The sequence below is a fragment of the Rhincodon typus genome, chromosome 1 (assembly GCF_021869965.1).
Source record: "Rhincodon typus isolate 14 chromosome 1, sRhiTyp1.1, whole genome shotgun sequence".
Taxonomy (NCBI): domain Eukaryota; kingdom Metazoa; phylum Chordata; class Chondrichthyes; order Orectolobiformes; family Rhincodontidae; genus Rhincodon; species Rhincodon typus.
Genome location: NC_063332.1, coordinates 143139609 through 143167214, shown reverse-complemented (window position 1 = coordinate 143167214; position 27606 = coordinate 143139609). Strand labels below are relative to the sequence as shown.

Below are 27606 nucleotides of genomic sequence, written 5' to 3'. Positions count from 1 at the left end.
AACATCCTCAGTGCAGCCTCTGATGAAGAGTCGGTGTGTTTTCCCGCCTGGTTTTTAAACTCTGGGGTTTGTTGCGATGGATTGCCTCACTTCCGGGTTTCCTCCATAGTGGAATGTATATGGGGTCGAATTCAATGTGTTTATTAATAGCATGCTTCGTGGAGTGCCATGCTTCCAGGAATTCTCGTGCTCGTGCAACGGACCCCAGAGTTTAAAAACCAGGCGGGAAAACACACTGACGCTTCATCAGAGGCTGCACTGAGGATGTTACCAAGCATGGTAATGAAATGTCTGCGGAACAACAAACCAGCTCGGCGGGATTTAAGATATAAGGACAACTCCATACCACCCATGTTCCAGTGGCCTGCAGAAAGAGCAGTCCAAACTTTGAAGGCTGGCTTGAAGAAACAGCCTATAGCCTTGCTAGATACCAAGCTGCCAGGGTTCTTATTTGATTATAGGACCACCCCACATACAACTACAGGGATAGCAATGGCAGAGTTGCTAATGGGGAGAAGACTCTGCACCAGGTTAATGAGCTTTCCGGACTGGGGCAGGGATTGTGGGGAAATGCATCAAGTATGCCGATGCAGGACACAAGACTCCACCAAGCCAGAGAGACTGTTTGATACAGGGAATGGATTTTATTGTAAAAATCACGAAAACAGCCCAACGTGGGTAAGAGGCATGGTTGACACAAGGTCAGGACAAGTGACATATAAAGTTCAGGTAAGTGTGACGGTCCTGAACAAAGATGTGGACCAAATGAAAGCTACGAATTTGCAAATGATGTTGGAGCAAAATATGCCCTGCCCCTTGGAACAGTCTGAAAGGCTGCCAGAACCCATGGGTTCACTTCTGCATAAAGCATTGATGTGTCCTTTGACTCAGAGATGGACATGATAGATAAAAGCCGAAAGAAGTATGGATGCTGGAAATCAGAAACAAAAACAGAAATTGCTGGAAAATCTCAGCAGGTCTGGCAGCATCTGTGGAGAGAAATCAGAGTTAACATTTTGCATCCAGTAACCCTTCTTTAGAACTGATAGTAGCTAGGAAAAGCTTGTTTTTTTATGCAGAAGATAGGGTGGGGTGAGGGGATAAGGAGTAAATGAAAGATGGAGACAGAGCCCAAAGCAGTTGGACAGACAAAGGAGTGGATAGTGATTAGCCTGGGAGAATAAATAGCTACTAATGGGGACCTGAGGTCTAAGATACAGTAATCAGAGAAGGTCTGGCACCACAATTGCAGTTTGATTCCTTAGCGAAACAAGAATGTAAACAACTGTTCTTAGCAAATTAGATAAAAGGCTATGGGGTATAACAGGGCAGACCGTTTCCTTGGGAGTGAAGCAGCAGAGTGAAAGAAGAGAGGTCATTTACAGAGAGAGAGAATATCATCAAACTATAACTGTAAAATCGGCCATGGCAAACAGGAATGAGACAAATGAGAAGCTGGTAAAGGGAAGCAGACCACTCATCTGTGAGCTTAGTATGTTGGAATTTAAAGGGGAACTTGTCAGAAACTGCTACTAGCGCCTGCTGGGATAAGCAACGAGATCCTTTCAACAAACGACACTCCAGGTACTTGGAGATAGTAAGAACTGCCGATGCTGGAGTCAGAGATAACACAGTGTGGAGCTGGAGGAACACGGCAGGCGTGGCAAAAGAAGGGTCCCAACCCAAAACATCAACTTTCCTACTCCTCCGATGCTGCCTGGCCTGCTTTGGTGTGTTTGACCACAAAGAGAACAATTTGTTATTTGAACTACCATCAAGCCACAAGTAAAGGTGTGACAAAAAAATTAATTTCTACATTTTGTGAATCATTTTATGACAGGAAAGACTGCAATAACCTAGCTCACTGTTTAAATAATACCTTGTACATCTTGTCCTTATGTTAGCTTTGTCCTGGGTCTTTGTGTCTGCGTCTATTAGCTTGCCAGGAGATATTATCAGTCTTCTGAGTGCGGCCTTGTTTGTTTTAAAGTTGTTGGTGTTTAATGTGTGTGAAATGTCTTGGTAGACGTGAGTGACATTTCTAGGAGGATTGCTCTGGAATGGGAATGTAATAAGGTCCATCACACAAGAGGTAGAGAAAATATATAATTTGGCAGCGAAAATTCAAAGACCCCTTTCTTCCTCCATGTGGCTGTCAGCATTAGCAGTTCGAAATCTCCTTTTGGAGCAAAAAATCTCATTAAATTAAAGGGGTGTTGCTGAGATTGTGATGTGACAAAACTTCCAATATTAATTCAATATTAACTTAGTGAGTGTGCCTGTCACAATTTAATATTTTCGAAAATTAAGTTGTAAATCTGTTGCACTTTGTGCAGATGCTTACAGGATTCCTTTTGCTTGGGTTGAAAAGATTAAGATTCTTTTTGGGGGTTAAGCTTATTGTCTTTCAGAAATTTTGAGAAAAAAAGTGAAAGAAAAACGTAATGTAACTTGTGAGAAGGATAATAAAAATCTAAATATTTGAAGTAATGAGTCCTGGATCATGGTTACTGGCCAGAATTATGATTCCAAGATTTTCTGACAAACACATGAGCTTCCCCAGCTCCAGCCCTCCTCTCTCTATTTTGGAGCTCTCTTCCTCCTTCCCCATTTCTGAAGAAGGGTCCCGACCCAAAACGTCAACTTTCCTGCTCCTCTGATGCTGCCTGGCCTGCTGTGTTCCTCCAGCTCCACACTGTGTTATCTCTGACTCCAGCATCGGCAATTCTTATTATGTCTGAGTGAGTTTTTAATCTAGATTCAAAGTCCATAAATATTTAGAGTCATTTTCTCTTTAACGTTGTATAGTCTAAATTGGGATGTTTGGCATGATTAACCCTAAGTTGGATTGATCTTGGGTTAGAGCCTTATAAAGTTTAAAGATTTGAAGATTTCATTCCTAATTCAATTCTCAAAATGGAAAATGAATTTCAAATTTGGATACTGCTAACTAGAACTTGAAAACAAGTAATCCGAGTTTGGTACAGTGGGATCAAAAGAAAATAAAGGCAAGAATTGGTTTGAGAAAGAAGCTAAAAAAACTTTGCAACAAAAATAATTTGCATTAATGTAAAATATTGCAGGCTTTTGTGCTAGAACAAAAAGGCAGAGTCTGAAACAGAGGCTTGCTCTCCTATTTCTCAGGAAAGTATTTTTAAAAACAAAGTACATAAACTGACACAAATGCACAATTTGGAAACTGTTGGGCTCCACGTCTCTGGAGAAACACAGACAAGTTAACTCTTCCTCTAGCAAGTCAGAATTTTATACCATTAGATTAGTCAATTCTGCCTTGAGCCAAATGGATCTTTTATGCCTTTTTCTTACAAGTGTAACAAGATTCCCAACAATTTCAAGAATTTATTTAGACATTTGAAAAGAATGAGAATCGATGAACTGAATTAAGTTCATTTGGATTTAATGGGAGTTTTCGAAAACAATAATAGACACTGAGTGTTGATAGTTTCATTGAACAGGAATTAAAAAGTCTCCTTTTGAAGAGAAGGAAATCAGATATTGGACAGAACTTGTCAGCCCAAAAACACTTATTTAAATTTCAGATTATTTTGAGATGTGAAAGGTGTGGCTTAATTTAGCTAGTTACAGTTGAGGTAAAATAAGTGTCAGCCAAGATAAAGAACAAACAAGCATTTTGTTTTTAGTGTTATTGTATTAATAATCTACTGCACTACGAAATTTCTCCAGGACTGATGAATAAGATAGGATGGTTACTGGTGGGATGTGAGAAATTGTATGAGGGGACTGTTGTGGATGAGACAACACTCTACTAGAAGGACATAACAAAAATAATTTTGCTGGAATCGATTGACAACCCTTCTTGTCGGTATGTGTAAAAATAGAGATCAAGAATTGGGCTATTTAGGTGTCACTACCTAAAAAGTTTCATTTCTAATTGGGACAGAAAGCTAAGTAAAGTGCCCTTTTGAAAGGGCAGAGGGGTGGCGGATGGAGTTTAAATTTGATAAATTTGACTTGTTGCATTTTGGTTAGATAAATCAGGGCATGACTTATACACTTAATGATAGGATCTTGGGGAGTATTGCCGAACAAAGAGACCTTGGGGTGCAGGTTCATAGTTCCTTGAAAGTGGAGTCACAGGCAGAAAGGGTAGTGAAGTAGGCATTTAGTACACTTGCATTTATTGGTCAGTGCATTGAGTATAGGAGTTGGGATGTCATGTTGTGACTCTACAGGACATTGGTTAGGCCACTTTTGGAATACTGTGTTCAGTTCTGGTCTGCCTGGTTTAAGAAATATGTTGTTAAACTTGAAATGGTACGGAAAAGATTTACAAGGATGTTGCCAGGGTGGGAGTGTTTGAGCTGTAGGGAGATGTTGAATACGCTGAGGCTATTTTCCCTGGACCATCAAAGGTTTAGAGGTGATCTTATAGAAGTTTATAAAATTGTGAGGGACATGGATAGGGTGATTAGCCAACTTCTTTTTTCCAGGGTAGGGATTGTCCAAAACTAGAGGGCATAGGTTTAAGGTGAGAGAGGAAGGATTTAAAAGGGACGTAAAAGGCAAATTTTTCACACAGAGGATGATGCGTGTATGGAATGAGCTGCCAGAGGAAGTGGTGGAGGCTGGTACAATTATAACATTTGAAAGGCATCTAGATGTGTACACGAATAGGAAGAGTTTAGACGAATATGGTCCAAATGCTGGCAAATGGGACTGGATTAATTTAGGATACTGGATCGGCATGGATGAGTTGGACTGAAGGGTCTGTTTCCATGCTGTACAACTCCATCACTCCAGAAAGGGAAGTATCTTTGTGCATTGTTAGCATCTGTTTGGCAACATTGGCTGAATATGAAAACAACAGCCCAGTGTATTAGCTCAGAGATTTAGTACAAGGATATCTCGTACAGATAGATTGTAAAAGGAAAAATTTTAAAGGGATGAGATAGGTACTTTCCAGAAATGATACCACCCACAATGCTCTGCTCAACTCACATTCTGTTTGTGCACACAGGGCTGCCAGAAGCAGATCTGTTAATTGTTTTCTCTCAGGTAACCCTGATGACAGTTGGTGGGTAGCAGTAATGGCGACCACTCTCCTGGTAGTGGTAGCAGAGAAAGAAAGGAGACAACTGCTACAGACTCTTAGAGGTACAGGGCATGTTGTAGGAATGGTTAAGATTTCATCAAGATGGACTAATTTACCTCCCTTCTTATGAGAGACAGGACTTGAAGTATTATATAGTCCAGAATTGTTTATTGATACTATTAACTGTTAGGATGTATTGATGAAAGTGATGTTACTGTGAATACATTAGGAATGACCTATCATTTAAACAGTTAAAGCCAACTGCAGTAGCTGCCCTGACTCAGTTGGCTCGGCAGAGTGCAAATTGAATCGGCTGCTTGTTGATTGGAAGTTTCATATGGATCTTGGAGTAAGGAGATAGCAAGAACTGCCGATGCTGGAGTCAGAGATAACAAAGTATGGAGCTGGAAGAACACAGCAGGCCAGGCAGCATCAGAGGAGCAGGAAAGTTGACATTTCAGGTCAGGACCCTTCTTGTTTTGGTCACATTAATTCATTCTTAAATTTGCAGCAAATCTTGAGTATAAATGAATACACTTCTTGGGTGGCACAGAAAGTATGAAGGGCTTGCAACTCGATGGACAAATATATGCTCATAAGCATTGATTGGCATGACATGCAGCTCAAGACTTAATTGATAATGTAGAATCGAATACTGAAACTATTGTTTCAAAATATTATTCTGGAATTATGTCCGGACACGTGCACAGGGAGGTTAGTGGATTGAGACTGTTTAATCCAAAATCACAAAGAAGGGAACTATTGGCATCTTGGGGAAATGATGTCAATGTGTCCCATCCAAACAAATTGTAAACTAGCTTCCTGAGTCTTGATAGGATTGACACTACCAAATCTGTAATATCACCAGGACCCCAATGCCTTACTGCTTACTAAGCTCAAATATATCAAAATGATTATAGGATGTTGGTCACTGAACTTGAAGGTAGATGCAGGAGGATCAGGTAAACTCAGGAGCAGCAGCAGTCTGATATGCAGGATGAGGAACAGACAGCTCAGGGAGAGGGTGCAGCTGTAATGCTCCTTAGTATACAGGGGTCTGCAGGAGACCAGGAATTTTCACCCACCTCCATTTCTTGGGGGTGAGTGTTGTGGCAAGGATTCCTTTTACCCTGGGACGCTGTGATTAATCTATTACCGATGCTACAATGGGGCCTGAGGACTGCAGGAGTGGCAGCCCATCTTCGCTTTGAAGTGGTTCTGAAGGTGACAGTTACTTTATACTTCGGTGCTACTGGCTCCTTCCAGGAAGTGACGAATAACCTGAGTTGGATCTCTTAGTTGTACAGCATGTTGTATAGATGGCAGTGAGAGCAGGCAGCTGCTCCTGAGCTGGAGGCAGCCCAAGGCTGCGGCAGGAGCAGGAACAGGATACAAGGCTTAACTTTATGTACACACCAAGTAACTAAAGCAGTTCCGTGCTGTAGATTAGCATATGAAGAAACAAACAAACATTAGAGACAACAAGGTGCAGGGCTGGATGAACACAGCAGGCCAAGCAGCATCATAGGAGCAGAGAGGCTGACGTTTCGGGCCTAGACCCTTCATCAGAAAAGGGGGAGGGGAAGGGGGTTTTGAAATAAATAGGGAGAGAGTGGGAGGCGGATAGAAGAGGGATAGAGGAGAGGATAGGTGGAGAGGAAACAAACAGGTCGAAGAGGCGGGGATGGAGCCAGTAAAGGTGAGTGTAGGTAGGGAGTTAGGAAGGGGATAGGTCAGTCCAGGGAGGACGGACAGGTCAAGGGGGCGGGATGAGGTTGGTCGGTAGGAGATGGAGGTGCGGCTTGAGGTGGGAGGAGGGGATAGGTGGGAGGAAGAACAGGTTAGGGAGGCAGGGACGAGCTGGACTGGTTTTGGGATGCGGTAGGGGGAGGGGAGATTTTGAAACTTGTGAAATCCACATTGATACCATTGGGCTGCAGGGTTCCCAAGCGGAATATGAGTTGCTGTTCCTGCAACCTTCGGGTGGCATCGTTGTGGCACTGCAGGAGGCCCAGGATGGACATGTCGTCTGAGGAATGGGAGGGGGAGTTGAAATGGTTCGCGACTGGGAGGTGCAGTTGTTTATTGCGAACCGAGCGTAGGTGTTCTGCAAAGCGGTCCCCGAGTCTCCGCTTGGTTTCCCCGATGTAGAGGAAGCCACACCGGGTACAGCGGATGCAGTATACCACATTGGCAGATGTGCAGGTGAACATCTGCTTGATGTGGAAAGTCTTCTTGGGGCCTGGGATGGGGGTGAGGGAGGAGGTATGGGGGCAGGTGTAGCACTTCCTGCGGTTGCAGGGAAAAGTGCCAGGTGTGGTGGAGCTGGAGGGGAGTGTGGAGCGGACAAGGGAGTCACGGAGAGAGTTGTCCCTCCGGAAAGCAGATAAAGGTGGGGAGGGAAAGATGTCTTTGGTGGTGGGGTCGGATTGCAGATGGCGGAAGTGTCGGAGGATGATGCGTTGGATCCGGAGGTTGGTGGGGTGGTACGTGAGGACGAGGGGGATTCTTTTTTGGTTCTTATTGCGTGGACGGGGTGTGAGGGATGAGGTGCGGTAGATGTGGGAGACACGGTTGAGGGCGTTCTTGACCACCAAGGAGGGGAAGTTACGGTCCTTGAAAAACGAGGACAACTAAGATGTACGGGAGTGGGATGCCTCATCCTGGGAGCAGATGCGGCGGAGGCAAAGGAATTGGGAATAGGGGATAGCATTTTTGCAGGAAGGTGGGTGGGAGGAGGAGTATTCTAGGTAGCTGTGGGAGTCGGTGGGCTTGAAATGAATATCGGTTTCTAGGTGGTTGCCCGATATGGAGACAGAGAGGTCCAGGAAGGGGAGAGAGGTGTTAGAGATGGTCCAGGTAAACTTAAGGTTGGGGTGGAAGGTGTTAGTGAAGTGTATGAACTGTTCGAGCTCCTCGTGGGAGCACGAGGCACCGCCGATACAGTCATCAATGTAACGGAGGAAGAGGTGGGGTTTAGGGCCGGTGTAGGTACGGAAGAGGGATTGTTCCACGTAACCTACAAAGAGGCAGGCGTAGCTTGGGCCCATGCGGGTACCCATGGCTACCCCCTTTGTCTGTAGGAAGTGGGAGGAATTGAAAGAGAAGTTGTTGAGTGTGAGGACGAGTTCGGCTAAGCGGATGAGGGTATCAGTGGAGGGGGACTGGTCGGGCCTGCGGGACAGGAAGAAGCGGAGGGCCTTAAGGCCATCTGCATGGGGAATGCAGGTGTAGAGGGACTGGACGTCCATGGTAAAGATGAGGTGTTGGGGACCGGGGAATTGGAAGTTCTGGAGGAGGTGGAGGGCGTGAGTGGTGTCACAGACATAGGTAGGGAGTTCCTGGACCAAGGGGGAGAAAATGGAGTCTAGATAGTTGGAGATCAGTTCGGTGGGGCAGGAGCAGGCGGAGACAATGGGTCGACCAGGGTATTCAGGTTTGTGGATTTTGGGAAGGAGATAGAAGCGGGCAGTGCGAGGTTGGGGAACGATGAGGTTGGAGGCCGTGGGTGGGAGGTCACCTGAGGTGATGAGGTTGTGGCGCATCCGACACTTCCGCCATCTGCAATCCGACCCCACCACCAAAGACATCTTTCCCTCCCCACCTTTATCTGCTTTCCGGAGGGACAACTCTCTCCGTGACTCCCTTGTCCGCTCCACACTCCCCTCCAGCTCCACCACACCTGGCACTTTTCCCTGCAACCGCAGGAAGTGCTACACCTGCCCCCATACCTCCTCCCTCACCCCCATCCCAGGCCCCAAGAAGACTTTCCACATCAAGCAGATGTTCACCTGCACATCTGCCAATGTGGTATACTGCATCCGCTGTACCCGGTGTGGCTTCCTCTACATCGGGGAAACCAAGCGGAGACTCGGGGACCGCTTTGCAGAACACCTACGCTCGGTTCGCAATAAACAACTGCACCTCCCAGTCGCGAACCATTTCAACTCCCCCTCCCATTCCTCAGACGACATGTCCATCCTGGGCCTCCTGCAGTGCCACAACGATGCCACCCGAAGGTTGCAGGAACAGCAACTCATATTCCGCTTGGGAACCCTGCAGCCCAATGGTGTCAATGTGGATTTCACAAGTTTCAAAATCTCCCCTCCCACTACCGCATCCCAAAACCAGTCCAGCTCGTCCCTGCCTCCCTAATCTGTTCTTCCTCCCACCTATCCCCTCCTCCCACCTCAAGCCGCACCTCCATCTCCTACCGACCAACCTCATCCCGCCCCCTTGACCTGTCCGTCCTCCCTGGACTGACCTATCCCCTTCCTAACTCCCTACCTACACTCACCTTTCCTGGCCCCATCCCCGCCTCTTCGACCTGTTTGTTTCCTCTCCACCTATCCTCTCCTCTATCCCTCTTCTATCCGCCTCCCACTCTCTCCCTATTTATTTCAAAACCCCCTTCCCCTCCCCCTTTTCTGATGAAGGGTCTAGGCCCGAAACGTCAGCCTCTCTGCTCCTATGATGCTGCTTGGCCTGCTGTGTTCATCCAGCCCTGCACCCTGTTGTCTCGGATTCTCCAGCATCTGCAGTTCCTACTATCTCTGAAACTAACATTAGAGTTTGACTCTATCCAGCAAACAAATCAAAGGCATTTCTTACTCATACAAGATTATATTTACATACATTTGAGACACCAGGAGGGCCCAATGTCTGAACAGACCCCTATTTAACTTTGGCAGAAAGGCCTTGGATGGTGGTCTTTCCTCACTACCCCTTGGCAGCAGTTACTCCAAGCTTCAGTGCATTCCTCAGTACATAGCCCTGGACCTTAGAATGTGCCAGTCTGCAACACTCAGTCAGGGTCAACTCCTTCTTCTAGAAGACCAACAAGTTTTGGGAAGACCAAAGAGCGTCTTTCACCACATTGATGGTCCTCCAGGCACAGCTGATGTTGGTCTCGGTGTGCTGGGAAACACAGCATAGAGCACAGAGTCCTGCGTCACGGAGCTGCTCAGGACAAACGTCGACAAAAACTATTGCATTTCTGTCCAGAGTTCCTTTGCATAGGCACATTCCAACAGGAGATGTGTGACAGTCTCAACAGCACCCCGCGCCTCCACCCCACCAACCCCCCATACCCGGTTCGAGACACCGGCCAAGCAATGACTTGGTGATTTTCGGAAAGTTCTTGTGATGAGGCATTCTGCCAAATGACTTTGACAGGCTGCTCAGGGAACCACGCAATAGATCCAACCTGTCCTTTTCCCGCAATGTTTTGAGGATGGTACATGCTGACCACTTCCTGATGAGCTTGCAGTCAAAATTCAAACCTTTGTGAGGAGTGTGAACCCAGAATGTCTAGGCATTTATGGACTGTGGTGTCGAATGTTAACTGTGTTCCTTGTTTTTCTACTTCTTAGTAAGGAGGACTATAATGTTTAACTTTTTAACTTTGTTTTCTTTCTTGTTCTGCTTTGTACCAAGATTCTGTACCTCAGTAACTTTGTACCTAAAATGGCACCATAAGTGGTGACTTGCAAACTTTTCACTGTGCTCATGTGAATACATGTGACAGTAAACCTAATTCAATTCAATTCAATTCAAATGTAACAGGACATCAACCAATGCCATTTCTGCAAGATCACATCAGTTAATTTCATTTCCTGATGACAAGGTCAGCGCTGCTGACCAGGCTTGGATTCGGGATCAGAGCTGGCTTCCCCCAGTGCAGGTTGCTATTGACTGCCCTCACGTAGCACTGAGAGGGTTATGTCACAATGTTATGGAATTGGTCATGATGCCAGCATTTGGGTTGGATGCTAACTGCAGTCCTTGTTCCTTTCTGTTCACTTTGGCTGACTGTAAATAAAAGCTCATGTCTGGAATTGCTTGTATGTATGTGATGTCCCCCGACTGGGCAAGATTTGGGCATTAGGGGAGGTGATGGCCTCGTGGTATTATCGCTAGATTGTTAGCCCAGAGACCCAGATAATGTCCTGGGGACTTGGGTTTGAGTCCTGTCATGGCAGACGATGGAATTTACATTCAATAAATATCTGGAATTGAAGAGTCTAATGATACCATGAATCGATTGTCGATTGTTGGAAAAATGCATCTGGTCCATTAATGTCCTTTAGGGAAGGAAACTGCCATCCTTACCCGGTCTGGCCTACATGTGACTCCAGAACCACAGCAATGTGGTTGACTCTTAACTGCCCTCCGGGCAATTAGGGATGGACAATAAATGCTGCCTGGTCAATGATGCCCTCATCCTGTGAATGAATAAAGAAAAAAAAATTAGGGGCTGTGTAGCAGTGAGAGTGGTTAGATGGGGTGTAGATAAGGACAGATGAATTGTGTGACCTGGTGGTTGAATGGTGACCAACATGAGAGATTGGGGTTGTATGTGCAAGGGAGTGTCAGCCATGTGTCATGAGCACTGTGGCTTTGCAACTGTAGGTGTGGTGGAATTTTTAAAGTTGATGTCATTGGCAGGGATTTTGTTTTAATTCATTCATGGGATGAGGGCATCACTAGCCAGATCAGCATTTATTGCCTGTCCCAAAAGTCAACCACATGCTGAATCACATGTAGGTCAGACTAGGTAAGAATGCCAGTTTCCTCCCCTAAAAGACATTAGTGAATGAAATGGGCTTTTCCTGACAATCAACAATGGTTTCATGGTCATCATTAAGTTCTTAACTCCAGAATTTTATTGAATTCAAATTCCACCATCTGCCATGGCAGGATTCAAACCCCAGTCCCCAAAACATTACCTGGTCTCCAGATGAAAGGTCCAGTGACAATATCATTAGGGCATGGCATCCCCTTAAACGCAAAGTCACTATAGTCCCAGAGAGGCACAGATAAGGCTACTTTCTCATTGAAGGAGAGATGACTGGTGGTGAGTTTAACCTGATGGTCATCACATCTCAGGCAAGGAATGAGGTTGAGAAGGAGAGTCCTTTGTGGTGACCTCAGCTCGTCCAGAAATTGAGCTTGCACTATTGGCATCACTCTGCATTACAAATCAACTATCTAGCCAACTGAGCTAACTGGCCCCCAAGGGGAGCCTGTCTTTCAATGGATATTTAATGAATGACCATTATGGCACGTGTTAAAATGGGGCAAGAGGTATGCCATAGGGGTGGGGTAGATAATGGTAACGTAATTACCATGAAGCAGCAAATGGTCATGTCCTAAGACTATGACGGTATTCAAAGTGGAGATGAATGATTTCAGAAAGAAATTGACAGGGCATTTGAGTGAAATAAATTTGAGTGCAACCCACGCAGATAAAGTAGGGGAATGTAACTGATTGGATTGCTCTACAGAATGACAGCATGGAGTTGTTGGGACAAATGGCCTGCATCTGTGCTGTTAATGATCCTATGCAGATAACATCTCTGCTTCTCTTCTCATGGCAGCCCATCAGCTTATGAATGCTCCATGATTGTTAATTGGTGGAGATGGGACTTCCATTGCTCACTCAAGCATTGAGCATTGTCAGGGTTTAAGGGTCTGCACAGGAATGAGTAATTGTTGGGGATGCATAAGGGATGAACATTGTAGCAAATGCACAGGAGGATGACCATTGTCAGTGAGGCAGATTTCTCTGCATGGGTTTGATTTCTCTGATATAACTCTGACTGTTAATTGCGATCTTACATCTGAGATTAATTGTGGGTGGGTGGGGGGGAGGTTAATATCCAGGTAAATGGGGTGCATCAGCATTTGAGTCAGTTTGTGAGACTGTCCCAGAGTGAAATGGGTAACGTAATTCTACCTATCAGAAGTTCAAGCTTTGTTATTAAATACCTTACATGTGCAGCTGTTGGCACTCACTCCAAATACTGACACAAATGTCGAGCAGTGTCTCAACATTTACCTCTGCTGTCATTGCAGGATCTGGGCTGATGGACAGATCGAGAGAAACTTCTCTGATAGGAGAATCCAGAAAAAGTGGAATCACTAACAATAGAACTAGGCTGTTCAGTGGTTTTCTGTTTACACAGCGTGTAATCGAAAATCTGGAACTGTGTTTGCAAGTAGCCATTGAGACTAGTTCAATTGGAAATTTGAAACTGATAGATTTTGCATTAAAGGTTATTGAAAAAGGTGGGCAGATGATGATACAATACAGAATAGTCATAGAGTCATGCAGGACGGGAATGATCTAAGTTCATAGTAGAACAGACTCAAAGAGCTTTTAGACTCCTCCTATTCCTGTAATCCTATGGTCCTGTTTTTTCTCAATGTATGTATTCTAGTTACAGTTTAAAAACTATTTGTTAGTAAAATGGTATAAAATGTATGTTACTGGAAGAAGGAGTTTATTGTCAAAAACAGAAACACCAGAACTATTCATACAGCAACACATTTCAGACAATCTAATAAGATAGGTCAAATGAGGACAAATGACTGCAAAAGATTCTATAATATCAAGTTTCTCATGCTGTGATTACACACAAGCAGACTGCCAAATTATATCACTAGGCCACTACTTAACACTTCTAGTTACGCAGCAAATCTAGACAAGAAAGGCTAGGAAAGGGGAATGACTATCACGTGTAGGGTTTAATTCTTCAATTCTGCATAAACTCATCATACTAATGGTGATAATTGTGTTCAGAACACAACAGGCTCTGAGAAAGAAGCACAACCCTAAAGTGACAGACCTAGCAATTGTTCAGCAGATCATATATTTATAATCAGGCTCAATAAAATGTGTTGAAGTCATCTCTTGTTCTTCATTCTATAAATATTTACTATAAGCCACAGTAATAATGTAAACTTTAAATAAGCAATTCTAAGGATTAATTTACTATTTTGCATTGATGCATGGATGACAGAATTAATTGTACAGATTAATAAATTATTGGTATGCAAACTTAATCCATTACAGAGAGCACCAGGATTAGGAGCAGGAGTAGACTCTTCAGTCCCTCAAACCTGTTCCACCATTTGATAAGATCATTGCCAATCTGATTGAGGGCTTGACTCTGCTTTCCTGTCTGCCTCACCTAACCCCTGCCATCCTTGCTGAACAAACGTCTAACTTAGCTGTGAATGTATTCAATGAACTAACTTCCACTGCTCTCTAGGGTACACAATTCCACAGACTAATGTCCATCTGAAGGAAAGAATATCTTGCTCATCTCAGTCTTTAATATGAGACCCCTAATGGCCCCTGTTTCGAGACTTCCCCACAAAGACAAGCATCTGTCCAGCTTCCAACCTGTCAAGTCCCCTTAGGATAGTGTGGTCCCTGATATTCCAAGGATTGGCAATTGTAATCAAATCCTTTTGTTTTCACCTTAGTACTAACTTCTGCATTTCATGGCTCCTTCAAAATTAGGAAGTGTATCTGAAATCAGTTACCTCCAATTGCACGGTAATTGAGGAAGGTTAAACCATGTTTCCTTTTGCAGCAGTCAGTGAACTGTGTTTGGAGATTTAAATCATCTAAATACTCTCCCCAGCCTATTCAGCCTAGTCCTGTAACTCAAACCCTCCAGTCGTGGCAACATCCTTGTAAATCTTTTCTGCACCCTCTCAAGTCAAAGTAACTCAAAATGGTATGCCTGATAATTAAAGTTGACAGGCAAGGCAACCTGCTGTGATCATTTCGATAAGGTAATATCAAAGTCAAAAAGGTTACAACAGCCCAGCCAACAGTAATAACAGATTAACAATCCAACTCTCTAATTACAGCATGCAGTCTTTTTATAGTGGCTAAAGTGATTCTTCCAAATCCACTCTGTTAATACATAGAGTTCATATAATTGCAGAAGCAGTGAATAGGCTCATGAGTTAAGGAGGAAATTTAGCCTAGTTAAACTCCAGCAACACCAAGAAACAGGCAGGGAATTAAGTATTGTGTGTCTTCAACTTGCGTCTAAGCTCTGAGCTTCGGTAAATAGAATACATCCTGACACGATGACACTATACAATCATACTTCCACATTGGTTGATTTCAACACTTTAAATAAGGTGTCAAATGCCTCGGTGTGCAAACACACAAGTGATAGGTTTCCTTTAAAACAAGTTAAGGTTATTTGCTATTTAATGAATTAACCAGACAACTGACTAGTACTCACAATATTGAACCATTAGACTTACAACTGGAATTGTAAGAAAGAAAGAAACAAAACAAACACTCAACATCAAAAAGAAGCATTTTGCCAAAATGATGTTTTACGTCTCTTACTTCCAATAAAATTGTACACAAGTAATTGGAAATGTTGTGTCAAATCATAAATCAAAACATCAGTGTTCAAAATATCAGCACTTTTTGGAATAACATGTCTACTGTTTACATTTTGATTTGACAAACGTAGCACCAACACTTTATGATTGTTTTCTTCTTTCTAATAGCACAATCAAATTGGTTTCATCAAAATTATAATTCATCCAAGCTATCATTGTTGGAAAATGGCCAATATTATCTGTTTCAAATGTAACTTCAGGAATCATTTGTCCTTTGGATGTTGTCAAAAGATAAAATTTGTTTAAAAACAAAATAAAACCCAAGAGAATAATAATGGAAGGAGGCACAGCCATACAAATGTTTATTTTTAAACCCACGTCACAAGACAACACAATTTACATAAATTCTATTTCAATCAAAACAGGAGATGGATTAGAACAGCCAAGTATTGTCAGCATCATAGAAAAGTGTTGATTTAAGTGTCCACTCAGGTCATCAATACAGTGGTATAGTGAATCAGTCATACCTCAATTAAATTACACTTTATATCTAACATACATTTCACATTTCATCCAATATGCCAAGCCTAAAAATATTTTTACTAAGATAACAATGTTAACTGTCGTCTGTACAATGGGATTTGAACAGTTAGTTCAGTATAGTAACCTGGCAGCTCACTAAAAAGCTGACTGAAAAGCATTCCATGCAAATTATCACTATGATACCATAATATGAACAGTCTTGAAGTGGGCATTGTTCTGCAGTTTGGACAGCAAGCAATATAAAGGTTGTTCTATGCAAAATGCAGAATAATCATTTTATTTGAAATTATTTCTGCAAGCTTCAAATAAAGAAAATAATGGATTGAACACAATTTGCCAAGACAAATTTTGCATTATTTCTTGGTTACAAATTATGCACAAATATGATCAAGCATCAAAATGGCCACTCAATCAGAAATATCAATATTTTCTAAACCCAATCATTGTTGTATTTTGCATTTATGTTTCAGAAAGCTTTGATGGCTTTAGACTTTATCAAAGCATATGAGTAAGAAGGTCAGATTATCAACACACTCTATACTCTTTCTTATTACTATATTTATTCAATAATAAAATATTGTCATCTCCTGTGACACTTAGGTAATCAAGATGAAGCGTCAGCCAGATAAAGGAGAACAAAAGGATTGGAGGTAACTGAACCAGGATACACATCCGATTGTTTTAGGATTCCTAAATGTTCTGCTATTACTTCCTTAATAAAGGATCTAGCATTTTCCCTCTAATAGACACAAGTACAACAGACCTATAGTTTCCTGCTTTCTGAACTCTCCTTCCTTGAATAGTTGAAAGCTTTAACTAATTTGCAATTTTACTAGTTGCCTAGGATTTATTCAGTTAATGTGCCAAAAATAAATAATATATTCATTTAATCACCAAACTAATTTAACATTATATCACTATGACACATTAATACTGCAAACATAAATATAAAAGGAGATATAAAGTAGGAACCAAGTTCTTATGAAGCAAGCACTAAGATATGAATGAATCATTTCAATTATAAGTGAGGTGGAGGTTGGTAAATTGAAGCACTCAGTGATAATAAATGATTAAAACAGAAAAGTACCTTGGACTAAGTGAAAGTTGCTGTATGCAAATTATAGAGGTGTGTAGGAGGCATTAAGCTCTCCTTACATTGATAATAGTTCAGAAAAGTGTAACTCCTTTTGTAAAAAATTTGAATGCTATATTCTTACATTTCTTGTCATAATTAAATTTTAGTCATAGTCCTGTTGGTGGAACACTTACCTCTGAGTCAGAAGATGAGGATTTAATTCCCACTCCAGCATGGTTGTCACTTCAGTGCAACACTGAGTGTGCATTATCCAAGATGACGTGTCCCAAATGAGATGTGAAATTGAGGCTCCATATGCTTAATTGGATATAAAATATCCCATGTCTATTTTAAATAACAAGGTGATTATCCTTAGTAATCTTATCAATATATTAATCAACATCACAAAAACAGATAATTGAGATATTATCACATTGCTATTCATAGGAGCTTGTGTGCAAATTGGCTGCAAGGTTTCCTACTATAACAGGGACTGTACTTCAAAATTCCTTCATTGGCTTAAAGCACTCTGAGATATCTGATGATTTTGGAAGGAGCTTTATCATTGTAAATCTTTCCTTTTTTACAGTATTTACAATACAAACACAAAGCACAAGTTAGGAGTGTCTGGAATATCTGCAGCCTTTTGGATGAATGCAGGTACAATGAACTTCAAGCTGTCAGCTTGAAGGGCACCCTTTCATCAGCTTCAACAATCCCTCCATGACCTGCACATGGTACTAGCAGTGTGTACTATCCACAAGATGCACTGCAACAACTCACCATGGCTCTTTCTGTGGCAGCTTCCAAAGCTATGAGCTCTAAAACCAGAAGACAAGGGCAGCTGACACATGGCAACACTATCATTTCCAAGTCCCACTGCTGACCTCGAAGTATTTTGCCATTCCTTTCCTGGGTCAAAATCCAAAAACTCGTTTCCCAGTTCTCCTCAAGTAAAATTAGGGATGAGCAAGAAATGCCGGCCTAGCCAGAGTTCCGCACATCCCCAGAATGAGTTAAAGACGGCAATGTTGTATGGTAAGATTTTCAATACAGTGCTTCTAGATATGCTGAGGTGAAGCTACACAAGTCACTGGCATTGATAACATTTGTCAGTAACTATCAAATGAATTAAATTTTCTGAAGGGTCCCGACCCAAAATGCCAACTTTCCTGCTCCTCTGATGCTGCCTGGCCTGCTGTGTTCCTCCGGCTCCTCACTATTATCTCTGACTCCAGCATATGCAGTTCTTACTATGTCTATCAAATGAATGATTTTTTTTGCCTGGATACTTTTTAAAAATATTTATGTTGATTTTGCCTATTTGATCACAAAGTATACACAAATGTTTGCCTTCAAATATGTTATTAACATGCACGTGGTTGCTACAAAAATGGAGGAGTTGAGATCCTCTGACTATTTAGCCCCTTGTATAATTTAGAGTTATGTCCCAATGAACAGTTGTGCTCCCTTCATTCATTATTTAATCAATTGCTGTTATAACATTGTACCGTAATTTCAAAGGATATTGTTTTAAAATAAAAAGTTTTTGCAGTGAACATGTGAACTTAAGTGCAAACCAATGTTGATACTTCAGTGCAGTATTGTGAATGTTCTGAATTATCAGAGGGTCTGTCTTTCAAATAAGATGTAACAGTCACATGGTACTATTTAAAGAAGAGCAGGAGAGTTGTCCTTACGTTACAATCAATAATATTCATACAACCAATGGTACTAACGCTGATTTGGGTGAAATTTAATTCTGACAGTAGTGCAATAGTACATTAGCAATGTGCTTTTTCTTTTCCAATAAAGTCAACAGGGCTGGAGATAAAAAGAGCAACCAGTACAATATCACCTATTTGGCATTCCGTCAAAGTGGAATCTGACCCCTGTTATCTAGTCATGTAATTCCTTGTTGATTGTGGAATGTATTTGTGGACAAGTGGACTTCCATATTACACCAGTAACTATATTACGAAGTATCTCAGTGATTGTGAAATGTTTTGTGATAGCCTAAGATTCTTAAAGGTGCAACATAGGCAGAAAGAGAGATGAGTTCCTATAAAGGTAGTTCAGGCAGTTAGGTAGGAAGTTGAAAACAGGACATCTATGATTGTAATCTCAGGATTACTTTCTGTGTCACATGCCAGTGAGGCTAGGAATAAGAAGATAGTACAGTTAAATAAGTAGCTAAAGAGCTGGTGTAGGAGGGAGCGCTTCAGGTATGTAGATCATTGAGATGTCTTCCAGCGCAGGTGGGCCCTGTACAAGGACAGGTTACACCTAAACTGAAGCAGCACCAATACCCTGGAAGGGAAGTTTGCTAGTGTCACTTGGGAGGGTTTAAACTAGTGTGGCAGGTAGGATGAGAACCAAAACAGGAGATCAGCAAGTAAAATGACTGAAGAGGAGTTAGAGACTAAGGCCAGTAAGACTAAAAGGAACAATAGACAGAGGGAGGTTACTGAACATAGTGTGACTGGCAATCTGAGGTGTACTTATTTTAATGTGAAGACTATGACAGGATCTGATTGAGGAATATAAAATGTTTTAGGGGATTGATAAGGTGGACATTGAATAGATGTTCTCCCTTGCTGGACAGTCTTGAACAAGAGTTTATCGATATAGAGTGAGAGGAGTGTTCGATGTTGAGATGAGGAGAAAATATTTCACTAAAAGGGTTAGAACGTGTAGAACTCACTGCCCCAGAGTGCAGTGGAGGCAGAATCAATCAACAAGTTCAAGAAAGAAATTGATATGTTTCTGATGAGAAGCGGGATAAAGGGTCGTGGGAAGCAGGCAGGAGGGTGGAGTTGAGATGAGAAGGACAGCCATGATCATGGTAAGTAGTGGAGCAGTCTTGAAGGGCAGAATTGCCTACTCCTGCTCCTATATTCCTAAGTTCGTATGTTCCTGTGTAAGACAGATGAACTTAGAGTTTGGATTACCACATATAACTATGATGTTGTAGCTATTACAGAGACTTTTTAGAGAGATGGGCAAGACTGGCAGCTTAATGTTCCGGGATTTAGATGTTGTGTTACTGATTAACAAGAATATCACAGTTGTATTGAGGGAGGACATCTTGGAAGGCTCATCCAGTGACACCATATGGATATGGGTACAGCTCAGGAATAGGAAGGGTGCAATTACTTTGGTGGGATTGTACTATAGGCCTCCCAACAGCCAATGCGTGATACAGGACTTACTTGGGGCCAAGGGCTTGGATGGGGGTGACTTTGTTAGATGTGTCCAGGACAGTTTTTTGAAACAAAATGTAAATAATCCAACCAGGGAAGGGGCCATACTAGACCTGATATTGGGGAATGAGCATAACCAAGTGATAGAATTTTCAGTGGGAGAGCATTTCAGGAATAGTGATCATAATTCTTTAAGGTTTAAGTTACTTATGGATAAGAGTAGTCCTCAGGTGAAAGCACATAACTGGGGGGGAGGTTAACTACCACAATATTAGGCAGGAATGTTGGAATGTAGACTGGGAGCCATTGTTAGAGGGTATATCCACATCTGGCATGAGGAAATATTTTAAAGGTCAGTTGATTATAGTTCAGGACCAGCATGTTCCTGTGAAAATGAAGATAAGGATGGCAAGATTCAGGAACCTTGAATGACAAGAGAAATTGAGATCTTAGTCAAAAATAAAATGTAGACATACATAAGGTTTAGGAAAGTGAAAACAGACAGAGCCCTCAAAGAATACAAAGGTAACAAGAAAGAAGGGATTAGGAGGGCTAAAAGGAGCCACAAAACATCTTTGGCAAACAGGATTATGAAAAATCCCAAGACATTTTATACATATATGAGGAGAAAGTGGGTAGATATGGAAAGAGTAGGTCTACTCAAGGACAAAGGGGAAATTTATGCTTGCAGCTAGAAGAAGTGGGTGAGGTCCTTAGCCAATACTTTGTATCCGTATTCACAAAGGAGAAGGACATGGTGGATGGTGAGACTCAGGAGGGGTATGTTGATATTCTGCAGCATGTCAGTATCAAGAAGGAGGCGATGTTGGGTGTTTTGAAAAGTATTATGGTAGTCAAGATCCCAGGACCTGATAAGATCTGAAGGAGGCAGGTGAGGAAATTGTTGGGATGAAATTTTCATATCCTCATTAGTCACAGGAGAGGTCCCAAAGGACTGCAGAATAGCCAATATTGTACCTTTGTTTAAGAAGACGACAGGGATAATTTTGGAAATTAAAGGCTGGTGAGCCTTACGTCAGTGGTAAGAAAATTATTGGAGAAGATTCTTAGGTAGAGGACTTACTCACACTTGGAAAAATGTACACTTATTATTGACAGGCAGCATGGCTATCAAGGGCCAAAGATGATTGATGAGGGCAGAGCAGTAGATATTGTTTATATGGATTTTAGCAGGGCCTTTGACAAGTTCTCCCAAAGCATGCTGATTGTGTTGGTACTGTGCCGTTAAGAGGGACTTGTTCTGTGCTGTTTCTCTTGCAGAGTGATGTTGCCAGTGTTGGTTAAATTTTCTCTTCAGAAGCAGTCAGCTAACAGCTTTGATCTCCCTGAGTGCTATGTTTTCAATTAGACAAAAGAAGTATGAGTGGGTGGAGTTAGGCTCACACAGACCCAGGGTTTTAGTTGTGCTCTCGTTGGGATTTTGAGTTGGCTATTGAAGCTGATCGACATAACTCTCCCTCTTGCTCTCTCTCTCTCTGCTGCAGCAAAAAGCTTGAGCTCTCTCTCTGCTGCTAGATAATTTCTTTTGGTGTTCTTTTCTCCCGGACTGGAGGAGAGAGCACATGAGGAAAATCTGTTTTGCTGAATTAGCCTTTGCCAAGGATGTGTTTGTGGGATTCAGCTACGTTGAAACAATTGATGATTAGTAGTAATAACGTATTTTTTATTAAGTATTTCAATAGGGTTAAAGTTATGCCAATTCTTCTTTTCTTGTTTGTATTTTAACTGTGGTGTAAGAATAAAATATGTTTTGCTTAAAGCCCAGCAGTGGACCAATCAGATCATGTTTGGAACACAGCATGTTACACTTGCCTCTGAATAAAATAAAAAGTTAGGTTCTAGGCTATCTCCTTGATATATTTTGAGAGGATTTGGTCTGGTCCATAACACTGATACAACCTAAGTGGCTAGTTTTAAAGTGTAACCTTATTTTTTGTTTTGTAAATCTACTATAGTGAGTAGAGTGGGTTCTTTTTTGATTATATGTTTTTATTGAGATCTGTCTCTTGATTAAACTTTAGGCCACTTTTGGAATACAGCGTGCAATTCTAGTCTCCCTGTTATAGGAAGGATGATGTGAAACTTGAAAAGGTTCAGAAAAGATTTACAAGGATGTTGGAACCCAAGATTTGAGCAATAGGCTGAATAGACTGGGGCTATTTTCCCTAGAGCATTGGAGGCTAAGGGGTGACCTTATAGAGGTTTATAAAATCATAAAAGGGTATGGATAGGGTGAATAGCCAAGATCTTTTCCTTGGTGTGGGGGAGTCCAAAACTAGAGGGCATAGTTTTAAGGTGAGAGGGAAATGATTTAAAAGGGACCTAAGGGCAACGTTTTCATGCAGAGGATGGTGCATGTATGAAATAACTGCCAGAGGAGTTGGTGGTACAATTACAATATTTAAAAGGCATCTGGATGGGTATAAGAATAGGAAGAGGTTAGAGGGATATGGGTCAAATGCTGGCAAATGGGATTAGATTAATTTAAGATATCTGGTCAGCATGGACGAGTTGGACCGAAGGGTCTGTTTCCATGCTGCATATCTCTATGGCTAGGACTCTAAAAGGTGAAGTCACATTGAATCTGCAGTGAGCTGGTAAGATGGAATGAGAACTGGCTTAGTCATAAAAGACAGAGAGTAGCAGTGGAAGGGTGTTTATCTGACTGGGGATCTATGACCAGTGGTGTTCTGCAGTGATCAGTGCTGGGACCTCTGTGGTCAGTAATGTAATGATTTGGAGGAGAATATAGGTGGCCTGATTAATAAATATGCAGATTACATAAAGACGGGGGGAGCTGCAGATAGTGAGGAGGATTGCCAGAGGATACAGCAGGATATAGATAAGCCGGAGACTTGGGTGGACAAATGGCAGATGGAGTTTAATCTGGAAAAATGTGAGGTGATGCATTTTGGAAGATCTAATGCAGGAGAGAAGTATACTGTAAATGGCAGAACCCTTAGTAGCAAGAACATACAGAGGGATCTAGCCATACAGGTCCACAGTTCCTTGAAAGTGGCAACACAAGTGGATAAAGTGGTCAAGAAGCATAATGGCATGCTTACCTTCATCAGTCTTAGAGTCCTACAGCATGGAATCAGACCCTTCAGTCTAAATTTTCCATTGCGACCATGTCCCCAAACCAAACATGTCCCATCTTCTGTGTTTGTCCCACATCCCCCCAAACCTTTCCTGTTCATGTACTTATCCAAATGTCTTTTAAATTTTGTAACTGTACCTGCATCTATCACTTCCTCCAGCAGTTCATTCCCCATACGAACTACTCTCTGAGTAAAAAAGTTGCCCCTCATGTCCTTTTTAAATCTTTCTCCTCTCACCTTAAAAAAATGCCCCCTGGTTTTGAACTCTCTCACCCTAGGGAAAAGACCCATGCTATTCACATTATCTGTACCCCTCATAATTTTATGAACCTTTGTAAGGTCACCTCTCAGCCTCCTACATTCCAGTGGAAAAATGTCCTCATCTATCCAGCCTATCTTTGTTACTCAAACCTTCCATTCCTGACAACATCTTGGTAAATCTTTTCTGAACCTTCTCCAGCTTAATAATATCCTTCTTATAACAGGGTGACCAGAATTGCATACAGTATTCTAGAACTGGCTTCAGCAACATCCTGTACAACCTCAACATGACGTCTCAACTTCTATACAGTGTACTCAAAGGTCTGATTGGCAAGTCATGTTGCAGCTGTATAAAAGTTTAGTTAGGCCTCATTGGGAATATTGTGTACAGTTCTGGCTGCCACCAGAAGGATGTGGAGGCATTGGAGAGGGTACAGAAATGATTTACCAGGATTTTGCCAGGTTTCAAATGTATTAGGTATGAGGAGAGATTGAATAAATTTGGCTTGTTTTCACATGGACATCAAAGGATAATGGGCAACCTATTAGAGGCATGGACAGAATGGATAGCCAGAGTCTTTTCTCTCAGGGTAGAAATGTCAATTTCTAGGGGGCATAGGTTTAAGGTAAAATGAGGCAAAGTTTAAAGGAGATGTGAGAGGCAGATATTTACACAGACAGTGGTAAGTGCCTGGAATGCACTGCCAGAAGAGGTGGTGAGGGCGGATACAATAGCAATATTTAAGAGGCATCTTGACAGATATATGGATAGGCAGGGAATAGAGGGATATAGACTGCATAGAAGCAAAAGGGTTTTAGTTTAGAAAGGCATCATGTGTTGGTGTAGTCTTAGTGGGCTGAAGGGCCTGTTTTGTGTTGTATTCTTCTTTGTTCTTTGCTTACTTCTATTTCATACAAGTGTATATATTTACGTATAATTATTTTGAACAAAGTTTGATACAGCCTTCACTCTTTGCCACATTCTCAATCCAATCCTTTTCGACAAAGAGTGTAGAATCTGCATGATATTAAGTGTTAGAAAGCAATATTGCGCTTTGAAAGCAGAACTGACTAGTGTTGTATGAATCACGTTTCCTGAAGTAAATATAAAGCATATTGCACCAGCTGGGGTCAGACCAGTTCTTTGATTTAAGTCTAATTTTTAAGTTCATTTTAATTAAATCTCTTCTCTACCACTGTGCTCCTTTCAATGGAAATCTGTATTGGGAACAAATGGGAATGTGAATTCGAAACACAAACAGATCATTGAATGCAGAGTAGACTCAAGGGGCAGAATGGTCTACTGCTGCTCTGCATTCATATTTTAAGTGTTGATGGATGGAATTTTATTCATTGATTAATTTGATCTATACTGCATATTTGTGTTTGAATCAGTCAGTGAAAAATATACCCATCTCCAGCCTTGGAGTGCATTCACCTGTGTAACATACCCCTGACAACCTGCAATTTGACAGGTGTTGGATAAGTGCTCTCCGATATTGCTGATAACCAGTAACTTTATCTACAGAAAATAAGTTTCTTCTCTGTCAGTAATCTTTATAAACTTTTATGATGGATGAAGTAAATGTAAATGTTGGATACTTTTAGTGATAAATACTGTTATCTGAATTTACAAGTAAAATGTGTACACATGACTTTGGATTCTAAGTGCCTCCCACTGATTTTCTTGCTTGTGTGGAAGCCATGAAAAGCGCAAAGAGTGTTAGAACTTTGCTGTTCATTGTTCTTCGCTGTACAGTGTTCTTTATCTCCTTGCTGCTACTGCTGCGATGTTGTTGCCATGTCTTTCTGATCCCACCTGCTCAGATGTTACACTCATTAGGCCAAATTTTGAAGCATTATTGCATATAACATGGTCTGGAGTTTCCCAGGAAACTGAGTTTTACATGAGTAATAGTGATGGAAAGACTAAACAATATGAATGATTTTAAATCATCAACAACTTAAGCCAGCAATCTAAAGCTGATCTCAGATAAGAAATACATTCCAAAAGGATTTTCTATTGCTCAATCTTATTTCCTTTCTGGTTCAATGATTTGAAGCAGCTGTGAGTTTCCCCAGATGATTCATTGAGTCATTTTTGGCATTCATGCTGGGACCCAATGGAATAATCCAGGCTGACACACTTTCCACTTGGTCATTATTGCCCAGCAAATTTATTTTCTTTAAGTGCCAATCTAATTGTCTTTTGAAATCGTCTATTGTTTCTGTATTTATCAGCCTAATTTAATGGACAACAAAGTTCAGCCATCACCACCCACTGCGTACAAAATTTCTGCCTCATAGCCTCCAAAATCTCATGTCCACAGTCTGTGTCCCTTAGTCCTTGTACCATCAGCTATTGGGAGCAGTTGTTTTTTTCCCCATGGCTACCTTTTCAGAACCAGACATAAACTTCTACACAAATAAAAACCAAAACAACTGCAGATGCTGTAAATCAGAAACAAAAACAAATTTTGCTGGGAAAGCTCAGCAGGTCTGGCAGCAATCTGAGAAGAAAAATCAGAGTTAACATCTCGAGTCCACTTCTGAGGAAGGGTCACTGGACCCGAAACGTTAACTCTGATTTCTCTTCACAGATGCTGCATATCTGCTGAGCTTTTCCAGCAACTTCTGTTTTTGTTTCTGATAAACTTCTACAATTCTACCAACTCTTCCCTCAATCTCTTTTTGCTCCAGTGAGAACAATCCCTGCCTTTTCCAACTCTAACCTTGTAATTAAATGCCCATATCTATGAAATCATTTTAGTAAAAATCTTCTGCAACCCCTCAAGGACTTTCAAATCTATCCTAAGGTATGGTAGAGCTTTATAAAGGGTTGGCATAATTTCCTTGCCTTCGTACTCAATGCCACTATTTCTGAAACTCATGATCCCATGTGCCATGCTGACCACTCTGTTCATGTACCTAGTCACTCTCAAAGATCAATGCACATACATTCCCAGGTCAGAATATCCGAAAAGCGGACCAAGACAAAAATAACTGCCAAGTTGAAACAGTGATAAACAACATTGTAATTTTCAACTAATAAGATATGGTTTCTGTGCCGGGGCACTTGACAAATAATGTCTTTAATGTTCCTGTATTTAGATGATTCAGAGAAACGTTGGCCAGAATGTAGTAATGTTCTCTGATCTGAGTTTGATTCCAACAGGGTGTTTTTCTTTGATGTGGCAATCCTTGTCTTATTTCCTATAACATAAAAAAGCTGAGTGTGGATATTGTGGCATCGCAGAATACAGTAGACGGTTATTACAACTACTTATTACATGCAAACATTACCCAGACACCTAATTGTCTGAGCAGATATTAAACTGTTAAGTTACACAGAACAGAATGCTTCCAGTAGGGGATTATGATATCCTGGGGTAAGAAGGAATATAAGACTTTTATACCTCATGTCACAAGCTATGGTACAGTGATGCTATTATGAGCGTAACTCTTAAAGATCAACAGACATACTGACGATAAGACATAATACAACATTCCCCTTTTTCCAAAGATGGTTTTTACAAAACAAATACACACAGTTGTACATTGGAACTTGATGTCAAGTTGATAATCATAAAAAGAGGTAAAACGGTGTTTATAAAATTAACATTTCAAACTTTAATTTATTCCTTTGTGGATTTGATAACTTTTCCTGATGTGGTGATTGTATACACATTTAGAGAAGTACAAATTGTTTCTCAATTGTTTATATTTATTTGACATCTTGGCTGTCATGTTGCTGGTTTTGGCCAATTGACATCACCACACAATCATCATTGTTAGTGTAATTTTTCTTTCTTTACACAATCTAGGTGTGCTATACATTGGTCTGAGATGGCTTCTGTTCCGTCGCAATGTAGCACAATAATCAGCAAGGCCTTCTGTTGCGATCAATCCCCAGGTGAGGAATCCAATTTGTTATGATTCCAGGCAGGATAGCCCTAAATGGTTAACTTCAAGGTGGGAGGATGAACTGGTTCCACATTTTAATGCGATTCCTCTCTCTCAGTTCATTGCAACAAGGTTAATTTATAAAGGATTAGTTCCCTCACAGCCACCTTTTCCCAATTCAAACATATTTATTTTCTAAAAGGAGCCAAATTAACCAAGTTTTCTTGAGTTAAAGTTACCTACAAAATACAAGAAGACATAATA

General features: G+C 41.5%; 1 long non-coding RNA gene across 1 annotated transcript; it reads left to right on the top strand.

Moving 5' to 3' along the window:
* The first annotated feature begins 2702 nt into the window (after nucleotides 1–2702).
* On the top strand, nucleotides 2703–27324 carry LOC125484622. Its single transcript, XR_007263447.1, has 3 exons — nucleotides 2703–2741; nucleotides 16379–16428; nucleotides 27264–27324. It is a non-coding gene; the product is annotated as an uncharacterized LOC125484622 (long non-coding RNA).
* Nucleotides 27325–27606: the final 282 nt, after the last annotated feature.